At 39.8% G+C, this 22034-nt stretch overlaps 1 protein-coding gene across 4 annotated transcripts in view; it reads left to right on the forward strand.

The window, feature by feature from the left end:
- Positions 1-22034, forward strand: part of MAPK14 (mitogen-activated protein kinase 14) — a 70147-nt gene that overhangs the window by 1755 nt on the left and 46358 nt on the right. The window lies entirely within an intron of this gene.

The raw sequence follows: 22034 nt of genomic DNA on the forward strand, positions 1-22034 counted from the left end.
TTTTCATAAGGATATGGAATGTATCGCAAAAGAAGGAAGAGACACTTTTCAGCCTTAATTCATGCTGTGAATGTGTTTTAAACTAAATGGTACCATAACATTTCCGGACCTGAACTATTTCGCTAACTTTTCTAACTTCCCAGGTCTTATACACTATATTTTAGATTTACTGCAATGTAAGAACTCCTGACCATAAGCTAATTCATGTGATTCCTGTGCATGTATCATTTGAAAAGAGGTCTACAAGATTATTTTTATTATTTTTTGTTTTGGCACAAATTCCAGGCTTTTAGACTCGTTAATCTTTAAATATAATTCCTGTGTTTCTTAAAGTCCCAGCATGAATTTCCTGTTTGGTAGAATCTTCTGGGTAATTGAGATTGTGCAATTGTGTCCAGCAACAGATCATATTGCGTTTTCTAGTTCAGGCTGCTTGAGTTATGTTGCTGATGGCACTATGCCTGACATCTTTTTTCCATTTTTATAGTAGGGCAGTTTATATTTTAAGGGAATTTGCAGCATTTAACCATATGCATATATGTGTGCTGTTTATTTGCTAATTTTCGAAGACGATTTTGGATCGTTGCTCCTTTAGTAGCTCATTAGTTTACCTCCATTTTTCATTCTTGACTTGGCACATTAATTTTTGTAGTACTGTGTTTTTCTGTCAAATAATGTTTAAACTTTAATGATGTGATACAGCAGAATAGCTCAGTTATGAAGAGTTTAAGAACTGCTTGCAAGGTTTCTCTGCCTTTGGTGTGACTAGCTATGTCTTGACACTGGAGATTCAGATTTACAGCAAAGTGCCGTTAAAATGAAGTTCACATTTTTTCAGTGCTATACTTTTCTGGTTTATAGAAGCCATCAATAAGTAAGTGACACTTGGAAGTAATTTTGTTAAACAGGTTTTTTGTTTGTTTGTTTGTTTTTGCTTTTTAGGGCCCCACCCACGGCATATGGAAGTTCCCAGGCTAACAGGTTAGGGGTCGAATCTGAGATACAGCTGCAGGCCTATACCACAGCTATGGCAACATGGGATCCAAGCTGAGTCTGCCACCTACACCGCAGCTCACGGCAATGCCAGATCCTTAACCCACTGAGCAAGGCCAGGGATCCAACTTGCATCCTCATGGCTCCTAGTCAGGGTTTTAACTCCTGAGCCATGAAGGGAACTCCCAGTTTTTTAGAAGTAGGTGATACATTCACATAGTATAAAATTCAAAAGTTATAAAAGGATAGTGGAAAGTATCCTTTACTTTCTTGTTCTACCATCATGCTATTCCTTTCCTCAGAGACAATTACTCTTAAGTTCCTTGTGTGTCTTTCCATGGAGGCCGAGTTTGTTTTTAGCAATAGTTCTGCTAAGGGTATTTAAGGTATAACATGTAGCATATTGGTGGAAGAAAAGAAACAACCAATATTATGTGACAATTGACCATAAACAAATGTAACTCACTTTTTTTTTTTTTTTTTTTTTTTTGGTCTTTTTGCCATTTCTAGGGCTGCTCCTGCGGCATATGGAGGTTCCCAGGCTAGGGGTCTAATCGGAGCTGTAGCCACAAACCTACACCACAGCCACAGCAACACAGGATCCAAGCTGCATCTGCAACCTATACCACAGCTCACGGCAACGCTGGATCCTTAACCCACTGAGCAAGGCCAGGGATCGAACCCGCAACCTCATGGTTCCTAGTCGAATTCGCTAACCACTGTGCCACAACAGGAACTCCAAATGTAACTCACTTTGGATTAAAAATGTCAAAGTTTATATTTACAAGTGTTGTCTCATATTAGTTATCTGAAATAGTTCTTTCAATTAGCAACTTTCAGGTATGGCAGAAAAATTTTTTTAGCTTCTCTTGAAATCCACTTTGTCATCTGTGTTATTTTTCACTATCTTCATTTTTTTGAGAGCAGATTTGATTTTAGAAAATAACAAAATCAAATTGAATCCAAATAATTTAGAGAATTTGACTCAGATCTGGTGAAAAAGATTAGGCAGTCAGGTTGGTGATACTGTTCAAGATCAAATAGGAGTTGTAACCATAAAGTAATAACACAGAATTTCTTGTGTGACTTGTAGAACTGGATCTGAAGTCTGTTCCCAAAAGGAATCTCTGAGAGTATTTCAAGGAATGTAACATCACTGAAATAATTAATGTGTCATTTTCCTAATTTGATTGCTGTGTCATACATTCTGATGTGTAACCTAAAAAATTTTTTAAAATATTAAATCAAATTTCAGTGTTTTAATTTGTACTAAGTATATAGTTAAAAAGCAAATATGCAGTAAGTAGCCTGTATAACCAACTGTGAATCAAAGATTAAGAAATCAGACTTGAGGAGTTCCCATTGTGGCTAGTATCCATGAAGCCTCCATTCGATCCCTGGAGCTCAGTGCATTAAGGATCTGACATTGCCTTGAGCTGTGGTGTAGGCCAGCAGCTACAGCTCCCATTCGACCCATAGCTTGGGAACTTCCGTATACCGTAGGTGCAGCCCTAAAAAGACCAAAGGGGGAAAAAAATCAGACTTGAAATTTGGGAATTGATAGGGTTTTACAAATATGCCTTTCATTTTTAAGGGTAAAGGGAACTAAAGTAAGTCTTGCAATTTAAGGAACTTTGTGTGTTGTCTGTGAGGGGAAATGAAGCAAAATTGTTTAAGAACACGTTGTTGCAAAGCATTGATTTTGTGGTTTTGGGACAGAAGGGGGGAGGAATCTTTGTGGTGAGTTTAAGGAAACAGAAACAGGAACTTAAATGCCTTTCCTCTGGGGTATGGGTTTTCCAGACCCTTGCCTTTGATTACAGGAGGTAGGACCCTGATAACCATAAAATAGGTAACAGTTGAGAATTATTATTAAATCATATTCAATCATTTATAAATAATATTTATTGAATACGAACTATTTCTTGAGATTGGGTATTAAACAAGGCAGAATAAGACACTCATTTCCCTGGGTTTATAGCCTGATGCAAATAATAACTGGATTTTATGCATTGCCTCCTATGTTCCAGGCATTGTGCTGTGCAGTTTATATTTTTCATCAGTATATAAAGTATATAACAAGACTTTTAGTAAGAGGATGGCATAATTTACCAAGAAATAAAATCCAGCTTCCTAAATGCTTTGTGGAACAAGATTGTATGTAAAGAAATACAGTAAATATAAGTGAAGCTAAATTTTTTTAGTATTAGTGGCCATTCGCCATTTTAAATCTTTTTTTTTTTCTTTAGCATGAATCAGGGCATGAATAAATAAAAGTTCGTCATTATTGAGCATGCAGGGTTGACTACCTGACTCAGCAAGAGAGGTGTGCCCTTTATTTTTCTAGTGGTGATAATAGACCCATGCTGATCTTTCTTCCCATTTGCTTTTCTTTGTAACCAAAAGCAAGGTGATTGGCTGCACATTACTAGTACCAACCAATAAATATTTAAATACAATGACAAATATTTGTGTTATTGATATATAAAGACTTTTAGGAAAGAATTCAGTCAAGTTGGTTATAATGTCATCCTTAAATGATCCCATTTTCCAATGACACTTTTCCACTGGCTCCCAGTTTAAAATAAGGGTATCCTGAACCTCTGGCTTTTCAGTTCTGCCAGTTTGATTTCTTGATAACTGAAGACTGCTCTGCTTTTGATTTCCCTCTAAAGCAGCCTCAGAGATGATCTGTGTTGACTTCGCCTTTCCCGGGCAGATGATGTTGAGCCCCTGGGGCTTAGGATTCCAAGGTGGAAGAATTCACTATGCTACATCCCTCTGACTTTAGTATTAATGACATTTTGTGGGATTTTATACTTTATGATATATCTGCAGTCAAAGCATTATCATTCCATTTTCCCTTGCTCTATGAAGGCTGTATTATTAACCTAGTTATATAGGTGATGAGCTGGACTCATGAAAGGAATGGCTTACTTGTTAATGCTACTTTGAATTTGGTCCTGGAGTTTCAACACTCTACAATTCTCCTTTCCTGTACATGCGGCACTTTTTTTGTGCTGTTTGCCTTTCTCCTCCCTCCGTTTGTGAGGAGAGAGGTTGCTGGGTCACTAATAATAGAGCTATGACTGTATGAAACTCGCTAGTGTCATCCTAGCTAATCCAAGAGGTAATTACTTAATAAAGTCACATCTCTTCCTCAGAATCAGTAGACCCCAAATGGACTCATTGCCCAGATTAAGTTTTTTCCCAAGGAATTATCAGGCAGTGCAAATAGTTAATTCCTGAATTTACGAATCCTGTTGGTTTGAAAGTCTTCAGTGCACATTTTGTGAAGTTGGGACTATCTGTACATGTTTTTGTTATAGGATATAAATAGAAATAACTGCCTTGCTAAGGCCTTTGAAAATACATTGGATTTTTGCTCTTTGCTGTGAAATTTGGTATTGATTTGTTCCTATCCAAGAGGTATAATTACTGTAGTGCTCAAAAAAACCATGATAAAGTGAGTTCCCCTGATTTTGTAACCTAGAAATCTTGTTTCCTGGTTGCCATGTACTTGGAAGTGATACGCATATTTCTTCAGTACAGATAAAATCAAAACCTCTTTATACTTAAATTTTTTTTCTAATAAATGAAACTTTTACTATTAGAAGTAGTTTGATTTTATATAGTACTTCCATAAATTAAGTATACATGTAAAGAATTTATAAAATTCACTGATTTCCCAGCATTTTAGCCTTTTAATAATTTATTATAGGGAAGAAGTAGGTGGTGGTCTGTCAGTTCTGCACTTTTGACAAAGAGATCTTGGGTTTTGACATGCTTGGCTCCTAGGCTGAATTGGGGGAGAAAGAAGTAGAGAAGAGAAAGGAGTCCAGAATAACCCCTAAATTTTCACCTTCGACAAATGGGTGGATTTGAACTTTGGGGTCTGACAGAGTACACGATTGTGGAGGCAAAGGGAGAGGAGGAGGGTTTCATGATAATCTCCTTGAGGACAGTACTCTTTGTATTGTACTAATACCTTTGAGTGCCTGTTCTGTGTGGGTCACTCCTTAGGTGCTGGAGATGGAATATGAGCAGAACAGACAAAAATTTTTTGCTCATAAAATACTATATTCTGGGATTTCCTGTTGTGGTTCAGCAGATTAAGAACCTGACTGGTATCCCTGAGGATGTGGGTTTGATCCCTGGCCTTGCTCAGTGAGTTAAATGATCTGGTGTTGCTATGGCTGTGGTGTAGGCTGTGAGCTGCAGCTCCTATTCAACCCCTAGCCCAGGAACTTCCATATGCCACAGCTGTGGCCCTTAAAAAAAAAAGAGAGAGAAAGTAAGAAACCATATTCTAAGGGCGAGGGAATAGAAGTAGACCATAAACAAATTAAAATTTATAGTGTGTCAGGTGATAAGTGCTGTGGGGAAAATAAATGAAGGAAAGGTGCATACTAAATGGCTATGTTGCACTTTTGAGCAGGATAGACAGGGTAGACCTCAGTGATAAGGTGACAATTGAGCAAAGACCTGAAGGAAATGATATACAACATGTTGGATCTGAGGGGAGAGGGAATAACATTCCATGTTGAGGAACATGCAAAGGCCTCATTCTCTAGCATAGCTAGAAGACCCAGTATGGCTTGAGCTGAAGAAACCAGGAGCCAGATCATAGAAGGAGAAGAGGGTGGAGGGTCTGGGATCATGAAGGGTCTTATTTGCCTTTGTAAGAATTGTGCCTTTTACTCTGAGTGAGAGGAGAGGCCATGGAGGCATGGAGGGTTGTGATTGGAGAAGAGACATGACCTACTTATATTTTAACACTCTGCTTTGGGATCCTTCTTTTTTCTTTTTCTTTCTTTTCTTTTCTTTTTCCTTTTTGGCCACCCTGTGACATAGGAGTTCCTGGGCCAGGGGTCATATCCTATCCATAGTTGCAACCTAAGCCACCACTATGGCAATGCCAGATCCTTAACCTACTGTGCCTGGCCAAGGTTTGAACCTATATCCCAGTGCTTCCAAGATGCTACTGATCCCATTGGACCACAGCAGGAACTTCTGGGATCCCTCTTTTTTTCATTTCTGTTCCTTACCCATTAGAGGCACTAATTATAGTTCAGGGTAGAATAGAGGAGTCAGACAAATTGGTGCATAGCCCTGTTCCCGACTCTCGCTCCAGAAGGCCCAGAGTACCAGAGCCAGTACTTTTTATGGGCCCTAGAAATTTAGGGTATTCCAGTCCAGGTCTTTAAATAATATGTGAAGCTTACTTCACTTTTCAGGTTTCTGTTGCCAAAAGGAAGGGAGCAAAGAGATTAGCTCTAGACTTCTGCTGACAAAAGAAGATTAGCCTGCTGGCAGGTTTAGTGTTTTCTAACTTCTTTGGGCTTCTAGGTTTTTTTCTTAGGTCATTTTTTTAAAGTCATTTTTTCCCTTCTTTCAGCATTTAAAATCTAATTTATTTTCTGTTTTATTTGGCCCTGTATCTGCTTTACATTCCTCTGCCTTTTCCCCATTAAAATAATTTTAGTAGAGGTTGGATTATAGCTACCTGTTAATAATGTTTTGGCTGTGCTCCCAGTGACTTCTCTATTAACTTGAATAAATCTTATAGATTTAAAGATTCTACGCATGTGACTCTCTAAAAACCTGTAGGATTGGAGTTCCTGTCATGGCTCAGAGGTTAATGAACCTGACTGGTATCCATGAGGACATGGGTTTGATCCCTGGCCTTGCTTAGTGGGTTAAGGATCCGGCATTGTGGTGAGCTGTGGTGTAGTTCTCAAAGGAGCTCGGATCCTGAGTGGATGTGTAGGCTGGTTGCTGTAGCTCCTATTTGACCCCTAGCCTGGGAACTTCCATATACCACGGATGGGGCTCTAAAAAGACAAAAAGATTAAAAAAAAAAAAAAAAAAAACTCATAGGATTTATTTTCTTTCCTGCCTTACAGACACAAGTTTCTTTCTTTTATGAAAGCACTCCCTCTTTTACTGCTCTATCATCTAGTTGCAGAAAATAAGTGTTCCTAAACACAGATTCCCATGACAACATAACAAAAAGGTAATAGAACAAATGTTTATTTTGTCTAGGCCTGCTGTCTAAGTAACTTTAGACCCTGAACATGTTGGCTCCTGTTACTTTGAATGGTGTTACAGATTTCCTTGTTTTCCTCAAAACCTTCTCCTTTTAGGCCTTAGTGGTATTGTCACAATGTCTGTGACACGAAGGAAGTATGTAAGTGTGAGTATCTTACTGTCATTCTACCCACAAGTATGCATTGGTTGCTTTCCCAAGCTTTCAGTCCAGATTGTAAGCATCACACATCACTATGGAAAAAAAAATCACAAAAAACCCAAACCAATTTCTCCTTTGTTTTCTTAAATTCGTTAATCCAGTATTGGCCAATGCTAGGCACTGTAGTAGGTGTTATGTTTATAAAGATTGAAAGAAATAAAAGATCAGAAGAATTCCTGCTTTTGAAAATATCAGTCTGGAAGGGACGTATTTATGTTGCTTTCTCAGAGACTGCTTTGGAAATCCTCTGCAGCTTTTCTTTTCTGCATTCTTTCAGCTTAAGTTGCCATCTCAAATCTACCTTTATATTTCAAATGCCTTATTTGAAATCTTTTAGATTCTTCGGTGTCTCTTTTGAATCTAGTGGCATACTGGTTACTTTTTACATCAAGGGCAACTTGATGCAAGGATATGTACTTGAAATCTGTGTCAGAGAGACCTTTCCATCTGATTCAGATCTGGAAAGTGGTGACATCAGCATGTGCCCACAATAGGTCTGAACTTCTTCTTTTGATCTGCCAAGGGCTCAGGGAAGCTCTGTTTTAGGGGGAAGAAAGGGACAGTGAGGGTAAGGATCCTTTAGATTCTTAACCAAGCCCTATACTTCTACTATGTGTGGGGTGGGGAGGGTAGTGTCTCAGCTGTGACCATCTGCTCACCTACAAATTATGTGTCCCAAATGATCATCCCTTTGTCCTGTGACACTCAGCTTGAGGTATCTGGTTTATACAAATGTATCCTGAACTCTTCACTTTTTTTTTTTTTTTTTTTTTTTTTTTGGCTGTGCCCATGGCATGTGGAAGTTCCTGGGTCAGGGATCAAACCCATGCCACAGAAGCAAACCTGAGCTGCTGCAGTGACAACACTGGAGTCTTAACCTGCTACACCACAAAGGAACCCCTGAACTCTTCATTCTTGTATTTCCTTATTCCTGTAGTAGATATAAATTTATTCTCGGAAATAATTGCTTTATCCTTAATGTTCCTAGTAGCTCTTTCTTTCTTTCTTTCTTTTTTTCTTTTTAGGGACAAACCCTCAGCATATGGAATTTCCCAGGCTAGGGGTTGAATTGGAGCCACATCCACCGGCCTACACCACAAACATAGTAACATCAGATCCAAGCCGATTTTGCGACCTATACTGCAGCTTGTGGCAACACTGGATCCTTAACCCACTGAGTGAGGCCAGGGATCAAACCCACATCCTCATGGATATTAGTCAGATTCTTAACCCACCGAGCCACAATGGGAACTGTAGTAGCTATGTCTTTGTTCTCCCTTCTATCAAATCCTGCATATAGGGTTTTATCTGGCTAGAACTTTCTTAAACTTTGACTTTTGAATAATAGTTTCTATTTGTGTTTTCTTCTCCAGGCTACCAAATGCTGGTGAAAATCTTAGTTATCTTTCTCACTGGTTATAATAAACTATAACTCCTTATTGATTTTAGTATTATATTGAAGTGAAATATTGATGTTGGTGTCTTATACTGATACACTTTTAAAAATTTTCCCATTTGACTTGCTTCATTTTCTGATTCTTAGGTTAATGTCCTAAATACCTTATGCTTTGAATGATCTGCTTTGAAATTAGCAATCTCAATAAATTAAATGATATTGATGCTAAAGGAAACAAAAGGAAAAATAGCAAATTAAGAGAACATTCAGTAAGTATTGTGAGCATCTACCAAGTTGTGTTTAAATGTACAAGTGTCATAAAACACTGGGGTACTCATCCTATGGACGTTTTATTGTAGGGACTGTCTTGTGCATTGTAGGATATTTAGCAGCATCCCTAAACCCTGCCCACTAGATGCCAGTCACAGCCCTCAGTTGTGACACCCAAAAATGTCTCTAGACGTTGCTACATGTACCATGGTAGAAAAGTCACCTTTGGTTGAGAACCGCTTAGGTAACTGTAAAATTGAATTGATTGGTCCTGAGTAAAAACTAGATAGGATAACTTGAACCTGTAAAAAGGTACACTATTCTTTCTATGGATATTTCCTTTGAATTCATTATCTGATACAGTTGCAGTAGTGGCCTTGTTCTTAAACTGTACATCTGGATTTATACTTACAAATTTAATCTCAAGAATGTCTAACTCTGGATTTCAAGTCTGTCGAAATGTAATGTTTCATACTTTCCCTTAATCATTTTTCTGGGCACTTCTTGAGAACGATCTCAGAGATGTCGCACTAACTACCCTAGGAATGGATTCATGTCATAAGCTTGTGTGGTTCAGCCTTAGCTATATGGAGGTGATACTTGAAGGAAGCTTATCATTGGCACTGATGAATGGCAGTCATCATGAAAATGACAATCAGGGAATGAGCCAACTGCGTGAAGATTTCCATAACTCTTGGTATTAAGGCAACATAATTTTGGAAGTTTGAGATGTGTGTATATTTTTATATTTATGTTTTAGATTTGTTGAAAGAATCAAGGGAAAAACATCTGTTGGTCATCCGTCAGACAGTGTATAATAGAAACAGACATAGGAATTCCTGCTGTGGCACAGCCGGTTAAGGATCTGATATTGCCTCTGCAGCCAGTCAGATTGCAGCTGAGGCATGGGTTCCATCCCTGGTGTGGCATAGTGGGTTAAGGATCCAGCGTTGCCATGGCTATGGTGTAGTTCACAGTTGTAGCTCAGTTTTGATCCCTGGCCTGGGAACTTACATATGCTGCAGGTGCAGCCCCCCCAAAGAGAAATAAACATAAAATATTAGTGAATACATAAAAAGTATTGATATATATAGAGAGATGTGGGTGTCCTGTGGGCTAGAATAGTTGGATTGTTTCATGGAGGAAGAAGGATTTGAAGATCATTTTGAAGGATGGGTAGTATTTGAAACATTTTTAGAAAGAGAACATTGTAAGTAACAGGAGAAAACATGACAAAAATAATTAAGATATGAAATGAACTGGCCTGACAGGAGGAATAGCTCAGATAGGGTGAACTCAATTGTAGTTTTCATTCTGGTTGTGCTTCAGAAACACTGTCAATATGCAAGTGTCTGTATCCTACCCCCAGAAATTTAGAATTAGTTCTGGAGTAGGGTTAAGGCAACTGCATTTTTCTAGGCAATAGAGAGCTACTTATAGTTTCTTGAATTGTAAAGTAGGGAGGAAAAGTATTTTAAAGTTATTCTGTCTGGAGTGTTACAGGATGGATTGGAGGAAGCAAATGTGTTGCTTTATAAAAGTCTTTAGTAATTTATGTGCATATGTGTTCATCTGACTCTCCAGCTAGATTCTCAGTTCTTTGTGGTCAGGAACTATTTGCTTTGGTATGTATTTAGTAATCTTGCATTATGTTCCAGGGCTAGATTTTGAAGATAGATAGATAAATAAACTATAGCATCTTCTCTCTGTCAAAGTCTAAATTGGGAAAAATATATATGAAGGAATACCTTTTTTTTTTTTCAGTTTAGCATCTAATTATTGGCTACATAGGTAGTTCTTAGATCCTATTCGATAATTGCTGAATAAATGTGCGTTTTAACTTGCAGAAACTATATTTTAGTTTTCCGTGGCATGACAAAAAACAGTCAAGGATTTGGGCTCTCAGTTATATTTTAATAATTTGCCCTCAAATTTACTGTTATTTCAGAGATATGCTTAACCTCAAATTTGAGAGTAAGAGATCTAAAAATACATATTGAGAGTTCTGTGTGATAAACCCCATGCTGGAAGCTTATCACGAAATTATTATATAATAGCACGTTCATTTCCACTTGGAGCACTTACTGCCTGTCTTTTATAGTTCATCGAGCACTTACATGTAATTATCTTTTTTTTTTTTGCCTTTTTGCCGTTTTCTTGGGCCGCTCTCACGGCACATGGAGGTTCCCAGGCTAGGGGTCTAATCGGAGCTGTAGCCACCGGCCTATGCCAGAGCCACAGCAACACCAGATGCAAGCCGTGTCTGCGACCTACACCACAGCTCATGGCAACACCAGATTGTTAACCCACCGAGCAAGGTCAGGGACCGAACCCGCAACCTCATGGTTCCCAGTCAGATTCATTAACCACTGTGCCACAACGGGAACTCCTACGTGTAATTATCTTAAAGTGAGCATCAAACAGCATTGTGAGATAAGCAGGGCTAGTGACACCCCCATTTTATAGATTTGGAAACAGGATCATAGAAAGCTTTGGCCAAGATTGCTTGCTAGGAAGTTTCAGGGACCCAAACTAGAACTGAAATCTTTTGTCTACTAGTTAACTCTTCTCTGTATCAAACTGCCTATGATTATGCTTAACAGGATTTTTTGAGATCAGATCATTGAAATATTTCAAACAGAGACCATTCTCTAGGATCCAAAAGCAGCTTTGTTGGATGGCATTTCAGTGATTCCCCCCACCCCCCAGCAATAAATAGGTTTTAAACTTAGTATTACCAAAAGCAAGCAAGATATTTTGAAAATTCTGTTATCTTGATTAAAAAAATCTAGTTGCTGAGTGAATGATGAAACAGTTATTGATACTCCTCCCTTGAAGAGGTGGTGCTTAATTCACCTCCTCTTGAGTAAAGACTGTGCTTAGTGACTCACTTCTCTCAAGTATGGAATGTGGCAGGAGTGATAGAGTTGACTTCTGAGGGTAGGTCATAAAAGACATTGTGGCTCCTCTCTTGGTCTTTCTCTGCTCTAGGGCAGTTTCTCAACCTCATTTTGACATTTTAGGCCAGATAATTATTTGTTGTGGAGGATATTTAGCAGTATCCCTGGCCTCTACCCACTAAATTCCAGTAGTACATGCCCCTTCCCCAAGACGCACTTTCCATTGTGACAGCCAGAAATGTCTTAGACATTGTCAGATGTCCCCTGGGGGGTAAAATTGCCCTCTGTTGAGAACCACTGCTTTAGGGGAAGCCGGCTGTTACGTTGAGAAGACACTGACACAGTCCAGTGGAGAGGTCCACATTGCAAAGAACTGAGACCTGCCAACACCAAGTGAGTAAATCATCTTGGAAGTGGATTCTCCAGCCTCAGTCAAGCCTTCAGATAACTCTAGCTGCAGCCAACATCTTTTTTTTTTTTTTTTTTGTCTTTTGTCTCTTTAGGGCTGCACTTGTGGCATACGAAGGTTCCCAGGCTAGGGGTCTAATCGGAGCTACAGCTGCCAGCCTATGCCACAGCCACAGCAATGCAGGACCCAAGCCATGTTTGCGACCTACACCACAGCTCACAGCAACGCCAGATCCTTAACCTACTGAGCAAGGCCAGGGATCAAACCCGCAACCTCATGGTTCCTAGTCGGATTTGTTTCCACTGCGCCATGACGGGAACTCCCTGCAGCCAACATCTTAACTGCCACTTTGCGAGAGGCCATGAGCCAGGACCACCCAGCTAAATTGCACCCGAATTCCTGATTCACACCAACTGAGATGCTAAATCTTATTTAAGCCACCAAATTTGGGGGCAATTTATTATCTAGTGATAGATAACTAATACTCTTAAGTGTTACTATAAATTATGTATGTCTTTGTAATGGGGAGTCACAAACAGAGCAAAACCCAAATGTGAAAATATGTTAATGCCTGTTATGTACATCTGTAGGAATATTCATAGCATATATTTCTAGGGTGCTTTTGCGGCTTTGAAGCCTGTGAACATTATTACTGTATAAGACTTTTATTTTTTATTCAAGTATAGTTGATTTACAGTGTTGTGCCAATTTCTACTGTACAACAAAGTGACGCAATCATACATATATATACTTTTTCTCATTATTTTTCATCATGTTGTACAAGGCTATTAATTGTAGCAGCAAGGCAAAGTTGATTGATGGTAATACTAAGTAATTACAATGTAGTATCTGATTAGTCTAATAATTCAGATTTGCCTGAAAGGAAATAGAAATTATCTAATGATAACTTCCAAAAGTAGAGAAGATACACCCATGGTGGAAGATTCTAATGAGGCTTTGGAAAATAATCCCCTTTAAAAGAAATAAAATAGGAGTTCCCGTTGTGGCTCAGTGGTTAACGAATCCGACTAGGAACCATGAGGTTGCGGGTTCGATTCCTGGCCTTGCTCAGTGGGTTAAGGATCCAGCATTGCCGTGAGCTGTGGTGTAGGTTGCAGATGAGGCTTGGATCCCATGTTGTTGTGGCTCTGGCGTAGACCGGTGGCTACAGCTCTGATTGGACCCTAGCCTGGGAACCTCCGTATTGCCACAGGAGCGGCCCTAGAAAAGGCAAAAAGACAAAAATAAAATAAATAAATAAAGATAAAAGAAATAAAATAATCTGCAATATTTTTGCATTCAGTATGGGATAACTATTAGCTCTTGATTCAGATATATATGACACATTCAACACATTTGCAATCAAAGGTATATGTTAACTGACACCTCTAGCTTTTAAAGCTGTAATGATCTTGCAAAATCATTTTTTTTCAGACAGAGCTTTCAGCAAATGAAGGTTAAATTCAATTTAATCACAAATGGTTTTGGATTTTTAGATTGCATGCCTAAGTGAATCTATACGTTATTTGAATGTTAGTTTTTATCAGCGTAGTAATATTGAAATTGAAGCAGTTGTGAAAAACATTTTTGTTCCAATAGTTTAGAAGCTTTTGCAGCAGGAATTGGACCAGATTAGGAATGGCAAGTATTAGCATATATGTTGCCATTCCTTTAGTCCCAGCCCTAAGACTAATGTCCCTGCTAAATCCTATCACAAATATATTTTTCTCTATGAATGAGATTTGCATGAAAATAGTGAATTTGCCTAAAAGTTCTTGAACTGTTAAGTTCTGCAAGGCAAGATAAGAGTGATCGATTAAATGACTGTTTTTTTCCATCCTGGGCTACTTTTCTGTTGATAAGGTTTTTCATGTGTCATGTATGTTTCAGCCTCTTTCAGAGGAATTTTTAGAAACTGAAAAACTGGAGATTGGTCATATTGCACATATTTGTAGTAGTTGTATTAAGAACATCTGACATTCTCATCAATATGAAAATGTTGTAAGAAACAGAATTACATTTAAAAACTATATATGTAGTGCAAATAGATAATTTTATGATTTACTTTAAAATCAAACTGTTAGGCATTAAGATATTGGAGAGTTAGTGAGGAGATATATAAAATATATATAGAGAGAGAGGGAGAGAGAGAGACAAGATGAAAAGCTGACAAAAAGGGAAAAGCTAACAATGTTTCAAATGTCAAAAGCTTTTTAAAGTCAGTTTTAAGTCCCCTGCTACTCTGAAGAATATTTTTTGAAATTCCCAAATCAAAACTTGAGTTCAAGTTTTTGCATAAAGTTGCATTTATTTTCATGACATTACTTTCAAAACAGAGGGGTAGAACATAAGCATTAACACTACAGTGAGGAGTTCCTGTTGTGGTGCAGCAGAAACGAATCTGACTAGGAACCATGAGGCTGCAGGTTCGATCCCTGGCCTCTCTCAGTGGGTTAAGGATCCTGTGTTGCCATGAGCTGTGGTGTAGGTCACAGACATGGCTCATATCTGGTGTTGATGTGGCTGTGGTGTAGGCTGACAGCTGTAGCTCCAGTTAGACCCCTAGCCTGGGAACTTCCATATGCCGCCACGTGGCCCTAAAAAAAAAGCAAAACAAACAAAACCTACAGTCATACTCAGGAGTTCAGCAGGTTAAGGATTCTAAGTTGTTACTGCTGTGGCTTGGGATCAGTCCCTGGCCTGGGAACTTCCGCATGCCATGGGTGCAGTCGAAAACAACAACAAAAAAAGCAGGGTTCTCGTCATGGCTTAGTGGAAACAAATCTAACTAGTATCCATGAGGATGCATGTTCAATCCCTGGCTTTGCCCAGTGGGTTAAGGATCCTGTGTTGCTGTGAGCTGTGATGTAGGTTGCAGACATGGCTCGGTTCTGGTATTGCTGTGGCTGTGGCATAGGCCTGCAGCTACAGCTCTGATTCACCCCCTAGCCTGGGAACTTCCATTTGCCACAGGGGCAGCCCTAAAAAGACAAAAAAAAAAAAAAAAAAAAAAAAAGAAAGAAAGAAAGAAAGAAAGAAAGAAAAAGAAAACTACAGTGATACTTACACATTTGCCTGAATTTAGAAGGCAGAAAGAGTAGGTTTCTTAGTTGGGGGGTGGATAGAGAGATGCCAAAAAATATTTCCAATATGGCATTTATTGAAATTTGTATCAAATGTTACAGGTGAAGAGAAAGTTCCAAGTTAGTCATCTGAATTACTTATTGAAATAGCACATTTTGAAAACTTATCGACTAACCTGAATTCAATTGGAAAAAATTCTCAAATTATATGGAGATGTCATCTTTCTGCAAGTTATTTCTCTCCATGTAGGTACTGTAATGAATTTGATGTATTAGTGAGAATTCAACTCAGCATAACTAGATTTGAATATATTTGAATATTTCCATTAATTTCCAAAAATAAAGAAAATTGAGTTGTCTTCTTAACCATTCATTTAAGGTTCATTTTTCCTTAACATCATTCAGGGGTTAGAGATGTCACCTGTGACCATTAAAAAAAATTGTAAAATCCTTATGATCCCCACAAATTCCTCAGATACTTGCCAGATGATTGCTTATTCTTCCTTCTCTTGGGGGAAAACCCAAATTGGTTTTTGAGGAAAATCCTGGTACAGTCATTTGTACTCATGCTTTGTGGATGTGGGCTGTAGTCCTGGTTAGGCAGCACCTTACCTTTCTTAAGAGGTTGTCACTCTTCCTCTACTGAGCTGACTCAGCCTATTGATCTGCTTTTACCTTGCAATATAGACACTCTCCAAACCAGGTGCCAGTCATGAAGTATAAACACAGTTCCTACGTCTCTACCTATCAAAAGCTCAGTTGATGGACATCATCTTTGGAGGATTGTCTGAGGAGTATGGCACTTATTACCAATTTTTCTAATAAATGCTTAAGATTTCCTCTTGGATTAAGTCTGTCAGAGAGCAGCAGGCCATGCTCTTTTGTCTCCTCCTCCTTACCTTTGCTAATAATCAACTGTATTTTGGCCTTATGAAAGCAGTCTCCACTGATGGATGCTCTAAGAAAAGAACCATCTGAAACCCACTATTATCATTGTGTAAGGATGTTGATTAGGACATTTTTTACTACATTATTTAGTGTCTCCTTCATAAACATACACGGGAGGGACTCTTCTCTGGTTTTATTACAGGAATAATTATGCCTCTCTTCAGTTCTATGACTGCCTGGTTTGCTTTTATTATATGGTTCCTGTGACTCATGTCTTAACTGATTATATTTTCTTTGTGATGACTTTAGTGGGCTCACAGCCAAATTTGAGGCCCACCACTAATGGGCATTTAGAAAGGACCTCATGGTGTGCATTTGTACTAACCTCACTCATACATAATTTCTTATTTATCTTGTTTATTTTTCCCTAATCACCTACTTTTACACACACACACACACACATACACACACACACATGCACAAACATACGGCTGCTTTAAATCCATTGTGAAATAGGAGTTCCCGTTGTGGCTCAGTGGTTAACGAACCTGACTAGCATCCATGAGGACGCGAGTTCAATCCCTGGCCTCGCTCAGTGGGTTAAGGATCTGGTGTTGCTGTGAGCTATGCTGTAGTTTGCAGACAGAGCTCTGATCTTGCATTGCTGTGGCTGTGGCAATAGGCCAGCGGCTGCAGCTCCAATTCGACCCCTAGCCTGGAAACCTCCATATGCCGTGGGTGCGGCCCTAGAAAAGACAAAAAAAAAAAAAAAATCAATTGTGAAATAAAGCAGGGTAAATGTAAGTAAATTTAGAAATTAGACACAGTTAGAAAAATTCAAATTTAAGAATCTAGAAAGCCCCCACCCTGGGAGAGGAGAGGCAATATTGAATGTGTAACAAAACATTTAATTTTATTTAATGAATATTGTTGTATCCTAAACCCTGGATTCACAGTTGGCTGTAAATGAGTGACACTGACAGTGTGATATTGTGCTATCGGCTTTTAATGAATTTTGTATTTCTCCCTTTAATTTTTTTTTTTTTTTTTTTGGTTTTTCTTTTTCTAGGGCTGCACCCCTGGCATGCGGAGGTTCCCAGGCTAGGGGTCTAATCGGAGCTGTAGCCACCTGCTTACGCCAGAACCACAGCAATGCCAGATCCGAGCTGCATCTGTGACCTACACCATAGCTCACGGCAACGTTGGATCCTTACTTAACCCACTGAGTAAGGCCAGGGATCGAACCCACAACCTCATGGCTCCTAGTGAGATTCGTTAACCACTGAGCCATGATGGGAACTCCTCCCTTTAATTTTTTAAATCAACCCCTAGACTGGGAACTTCCATACGCAAAAGGTGCAGCCCTAAAAATAAAAATAAATAAATTTAAATCATAGGAATGTTTTTATAAAGCACAAATTAATTTCATAACTTTGTGAATTTAAAATTGGGGGAAAAACTTATTAAGCCATGTGACCTGAATTTTAATTTGGAGAATCATAAAGATCATCGTAAAGATAATTGTATTTTATGATGTTGTTCATGAAAATACAATTTTACTTGTAGTTATAGTTTTTAAAATGTGATTAAAAGGAATCTTGCCAACTAGTAATACTAATAAGTATAATAATAAAGGCAAAGCCAATAGCTGACCTCAGCCTTGTCCTTATCCCAGGCAGTTTGGCATCCTGGAAAAAGAGTGAGCATTTAAATTAGGCAGAGGGGCTGGCCCCAGGAACTTCTGTATGTCACAGGTGCACCCAAAAACAAAACACACAACAATGAAACACTAAGGGGGCAGTTCCCATTGTGGCTTAGCAGGAACCAACGCAACTAGTATTCATGAGGATGTGGGTTTGATTCCCGGCCCTACTCAGTGGGTTAAGGATCCGGTGTTGCCTTGAGCTGTGGTGTAGGTCACAGATGCGGCTCAGATCTGGCGTTGCGGTGACTGTGGCCTAGGCCAGCAGCTGCAGCTCCAGTTCATCCCCTGGTCTGGGAACCAAACAAAAAACCCAGAAGACACTTCCTGCCTCAAGGTGCTTATGATCAGTGGAAAACCAGACATTATTATATCTAATATTTACCATGGGCCAGACCCTTTGCTAAACCTACTACAAAAGTTATCACATTTAGTCCTAACAAACATCCTACAGATTAGATATAAATATTGTCCTCATTTTATATGTGAGGCTGAGAGAATTTAATTAACTTCCTCAAGATTATACAGCTACAAAAAGGCAGAACTGGAAGTAAAATCCAGATAGTCTAATATCAAAGCCCTAGTCCTTATTTAACCACTCTTTCAGGTGGTAATTGTGTTTATTGGGGTTTGTAGGATACTGATTAATTCTAGCCTGCCTTTTGCTGAATAAATACAGCAGTCAAATGGAGATGAGAAATATGTACTTTATTACTGTAAAGCTGGTGTGGAGAATAACTTGGACAGGTGGCTCAAATGGACTTCTTTCTTTCCCACTGATTTGAGCCTGCACACTCAGTCACAGGCAGGTCAGCTAGAAACCCAATGGCATTCCTTGCTCCTGGAGGCTCCTGCAGGCTTGCCAGTGGAGGAGAGGAGAAAGTGCTCGGCCTGCTGGTAGGCAGGCAGACTGAGGTGGAATGCTGAAGAGGATGAGTCACACAGGAGCAATGACCACTGTCCCAACCTCTCTAGAGCCAAGTGAGGGGTTCAGAGAGGAGTATAAGCTTACTTGGTATTTGCAAGAAGGGAGAAGTTATTCTTTCATGGGTTTGTAGGAACAAGGGGTGCGGGAGAGAAGATTACCCACCTCCCTTATGTAGAATGAGGAAGGAGACAAACAGGGTGTTGTGACAGAGGATGACTGCCAGAGGCAGTTAAGATAACTCTTAGCTCCATCTCTTGGATACATGTAAGATAAGACTTGAAGAATAAGGATTCAGCTGTGAGGTGGAGTAGAGATGAAAGTCTGGGAGAAGAGCATCTCAGGAACCAGGGATAGCCTGTTGGAAGAGTTTAAGGAACTGAAAGAAGCCAGCATGTCCAGAACATAGTGGCTGAATGGAAGGAAAGTGTATCATAGGAGCAAGATGGAGGGGTCATTGTGGTCAGATCACCTGAGCTTTGTAGGCTGTGATAGAAGATGTACATTCTGTGTATTTTTATATGCCAAGGAAATTTCTTGAAGGATTTGAAGCAGGGGAGTAGTGTCATCTACTTTATATTTTTAAAAGATTGTATTGGTTGAGGGTGGGGAGTATATGAGAAGGGAACAAAACAAGAGGCAGGGAGACAAGTGTTAGAAGACAGGCTAGTGAAGAGGGTGGCCTGGACTAGTATGGTAGCAGTCAAGTGAAGAGAAGTTGAATTTGGAATGTATTTTGGAGGTGGAAACCACAAGACTTTCTGAAGATTTGGATGGGGACCAGGAGGTTGAAGGAAAAGGAGAAATAAAGGATGACAATTGTCTCTAGCTTGAGCAACTCAATGGAAAGTCCACTTATTGAGATAAAGAAGACAGGGAGAAGATTAGTTCTGGGTGCTAAGTTTAAGCTGCTTATATGTTTTTGATGTGGAGATGTCAGGTAGGCAGTCAGGTTCTGAGGAGAGATTTCAGTGAGAGACATAGATTTGGGAGTTTTCAACATATAGATGGTGCATAATTTTTTTTAAATTTTATGGCCACACCCACGGCATATAGAAGGTCCCAGGCCAGGGAGTAAAACCAGCCAAGCCACAGCTCTAGCAACACAAGATCCTTTTAACCCACTGTGCCAGACCAGAGATCGAACCAATGCTTCTGCTGCAGTCCAAGCCATTGCAGTCAAATTCTTAACCCACTGCACCAGAGCGGGAACTCCTAGATGGTGTTTAATTTAAAGTCGTGTGGAAGTTCCTGGAGTGGCACAGTGGGTTAAGAATCTGGTGTTGCTGCAGTTGTGTTGTCGGTTACAGCTGTGGCTCATATTTGATCCCTTGCCTGGAAACTTATGTATGCCATTTGCAGCTGAAAAAGACAGAAGTAAATAGTCATGGGTATAGATGAGAACATCTAGAAGAATGTAAGAGAGAGAAGAGAAGAGGGCCCAGTACCATGTCCTGAAGAACTCCAGCATACAGAGTTTGAGTACAGGACCCACAGAGAAGGAGCCGCCATGGAAGTCATAGCAAACTCATAGAATGTGCGTATACGGACACCAGGTTGGAGAGTGTTTAGAGTAAAGGAGAAGTGTTAACCTTGTCACTTGCTAATCCAGAAAAGTACCCACTAGATTTGGTAATAGAGGTCAGTGACAACCTGAGATGAGTAGTTTCAATGGATTGAATTGAAGAAAGAATGGGAGCAGAACAAGTGAGTCAGTTGTATAGATCTTGTAGATCTGTGTTTCTCAAACCTTAAGGTGTGTGTGAGTTGCCTGGAGATCTTGTCAAAATGTAGATTCTACTTTAGAGCCTGAAATTGTCTGTTTCGAAACAGCCCCCAGATAATGCCAAGGCTGCTGGTCCATGGAGTAGCGGAGATGTAGATTAGTGGTCCTCAAACTTCACTGTGTGTTGGAATTATGTAGTGGGCTTGATAAAATACAGAGTTAAGAGTTTCTGTTCTCAAACCTCCAGGATGGCTCTTTAGAATTTGCATTTCTTATAAGTTCCCCGGTGACATTGATGCTGCTGATCTAGGAACCACACTGTGCGAACCACTGGAGAATTTTAACTGTGATGGGGAGCTTTCAAGGGAAATATTTTGTTTATTGAGAATGGGAGGAGTTCCTGTCGTGGCTGGGTGGTTAACGAATCTGACTAGGAACCATGAGGTTGCAGGTTTGATCCCTGGCCTTGCTCAGTGGGTTAGGGATCTGGCGTTGCCATGAGCTGTGGTGTGGGTCTCAGACCTGGCTCTGATCCCACGTTGCTGTGGCTCTGGTGCAGGCCGGCAGCTACAGCTTCAATTGGACCCCTAGCCTGGGAACCTCCATATGCCTCAGGAGTGGCCCTAGAAAAAGGCAAAAAGACAAAACAAAAAAAAAAAAAAAAACAAAAAAAAAAAAAAAGAGAGAGAGAGAGAGAATGGGAAATATTTAGAGAATACTTACACTGATCAGAGTGATCCAGGAGATAGGGAGAAGCTGAAAACAAGAGAGAAAAGAAAGGAAGGAGTGAAGTTCTTGAAAAGATGAGGAAGGACGGCACTGAGGCATGTATTGTGTCTTAGATTTTTATAAGAAAGGGCCTGTGGGAGTTCCCGCTGTGGCGCAGCAGACATGAATCCAACTAGGAACCGGGAGGTTGTGGGTTCGATCCTTGGCCTCGCTCAGTGGGTTAAGGATCCGGCATTGCTGTGAGCTGTGGTGTAGGTCTCAGATGCGGCTTGGATCTGGTGTTGCTGTGGCTGTGGTGTAGGCCGGCAGCTGTGGCTCAGATTAGACCCCTAGCTGGGAACCTCCATATGCCATGGGTTCGGCCCTAAAAAGCAAAAAAGGGCGGCGGGGCGTGTGTCTTTAGTTATAAAAAAATCGAAAGCAGAAAAGATGGGTCCGAGTGCCAGATGGGTTTGTAGACAGAGTGGTGGGCAGATGGAGCTCCCTTTTGATGGTTTCTGTTTTCTCAGTGAAGGCGAGGACAGCTCCTAAGGGAGGAGTGTGAGTGGAGGTTGAAGAGAGATGATGTCAAACGATGACTTTGAGTAGGAAAATGAATTGACTAGAAAAAAAAGTGGCAGTATTGAAAGCCTTATTTGAGGTTAAGTTCAGAGATTGAGAATGAAACCAGTCGGTATGATTGTGCATTCTTTTTCCTTCAACCACAGTTAATTCTTGGATTTAGGCCAGGAGAATAAATAGTTGAAATCATCTGAAGTTAGAC

This window comes from Sus scrofa, chromosome 7 (assembly GCF_000003025.6).
Source record: "Sus scrofa isolate TJ Tabasco breed Duroc chromosome 7, Sscrofa11.1, whole genome shotgun sequence".
Classification (NCBI taxonomy): Eukaryota; Metazoa; Chordata; class Mammalia; order Artiodactyla; family Suidae; genus Sus; species Sus scrofa.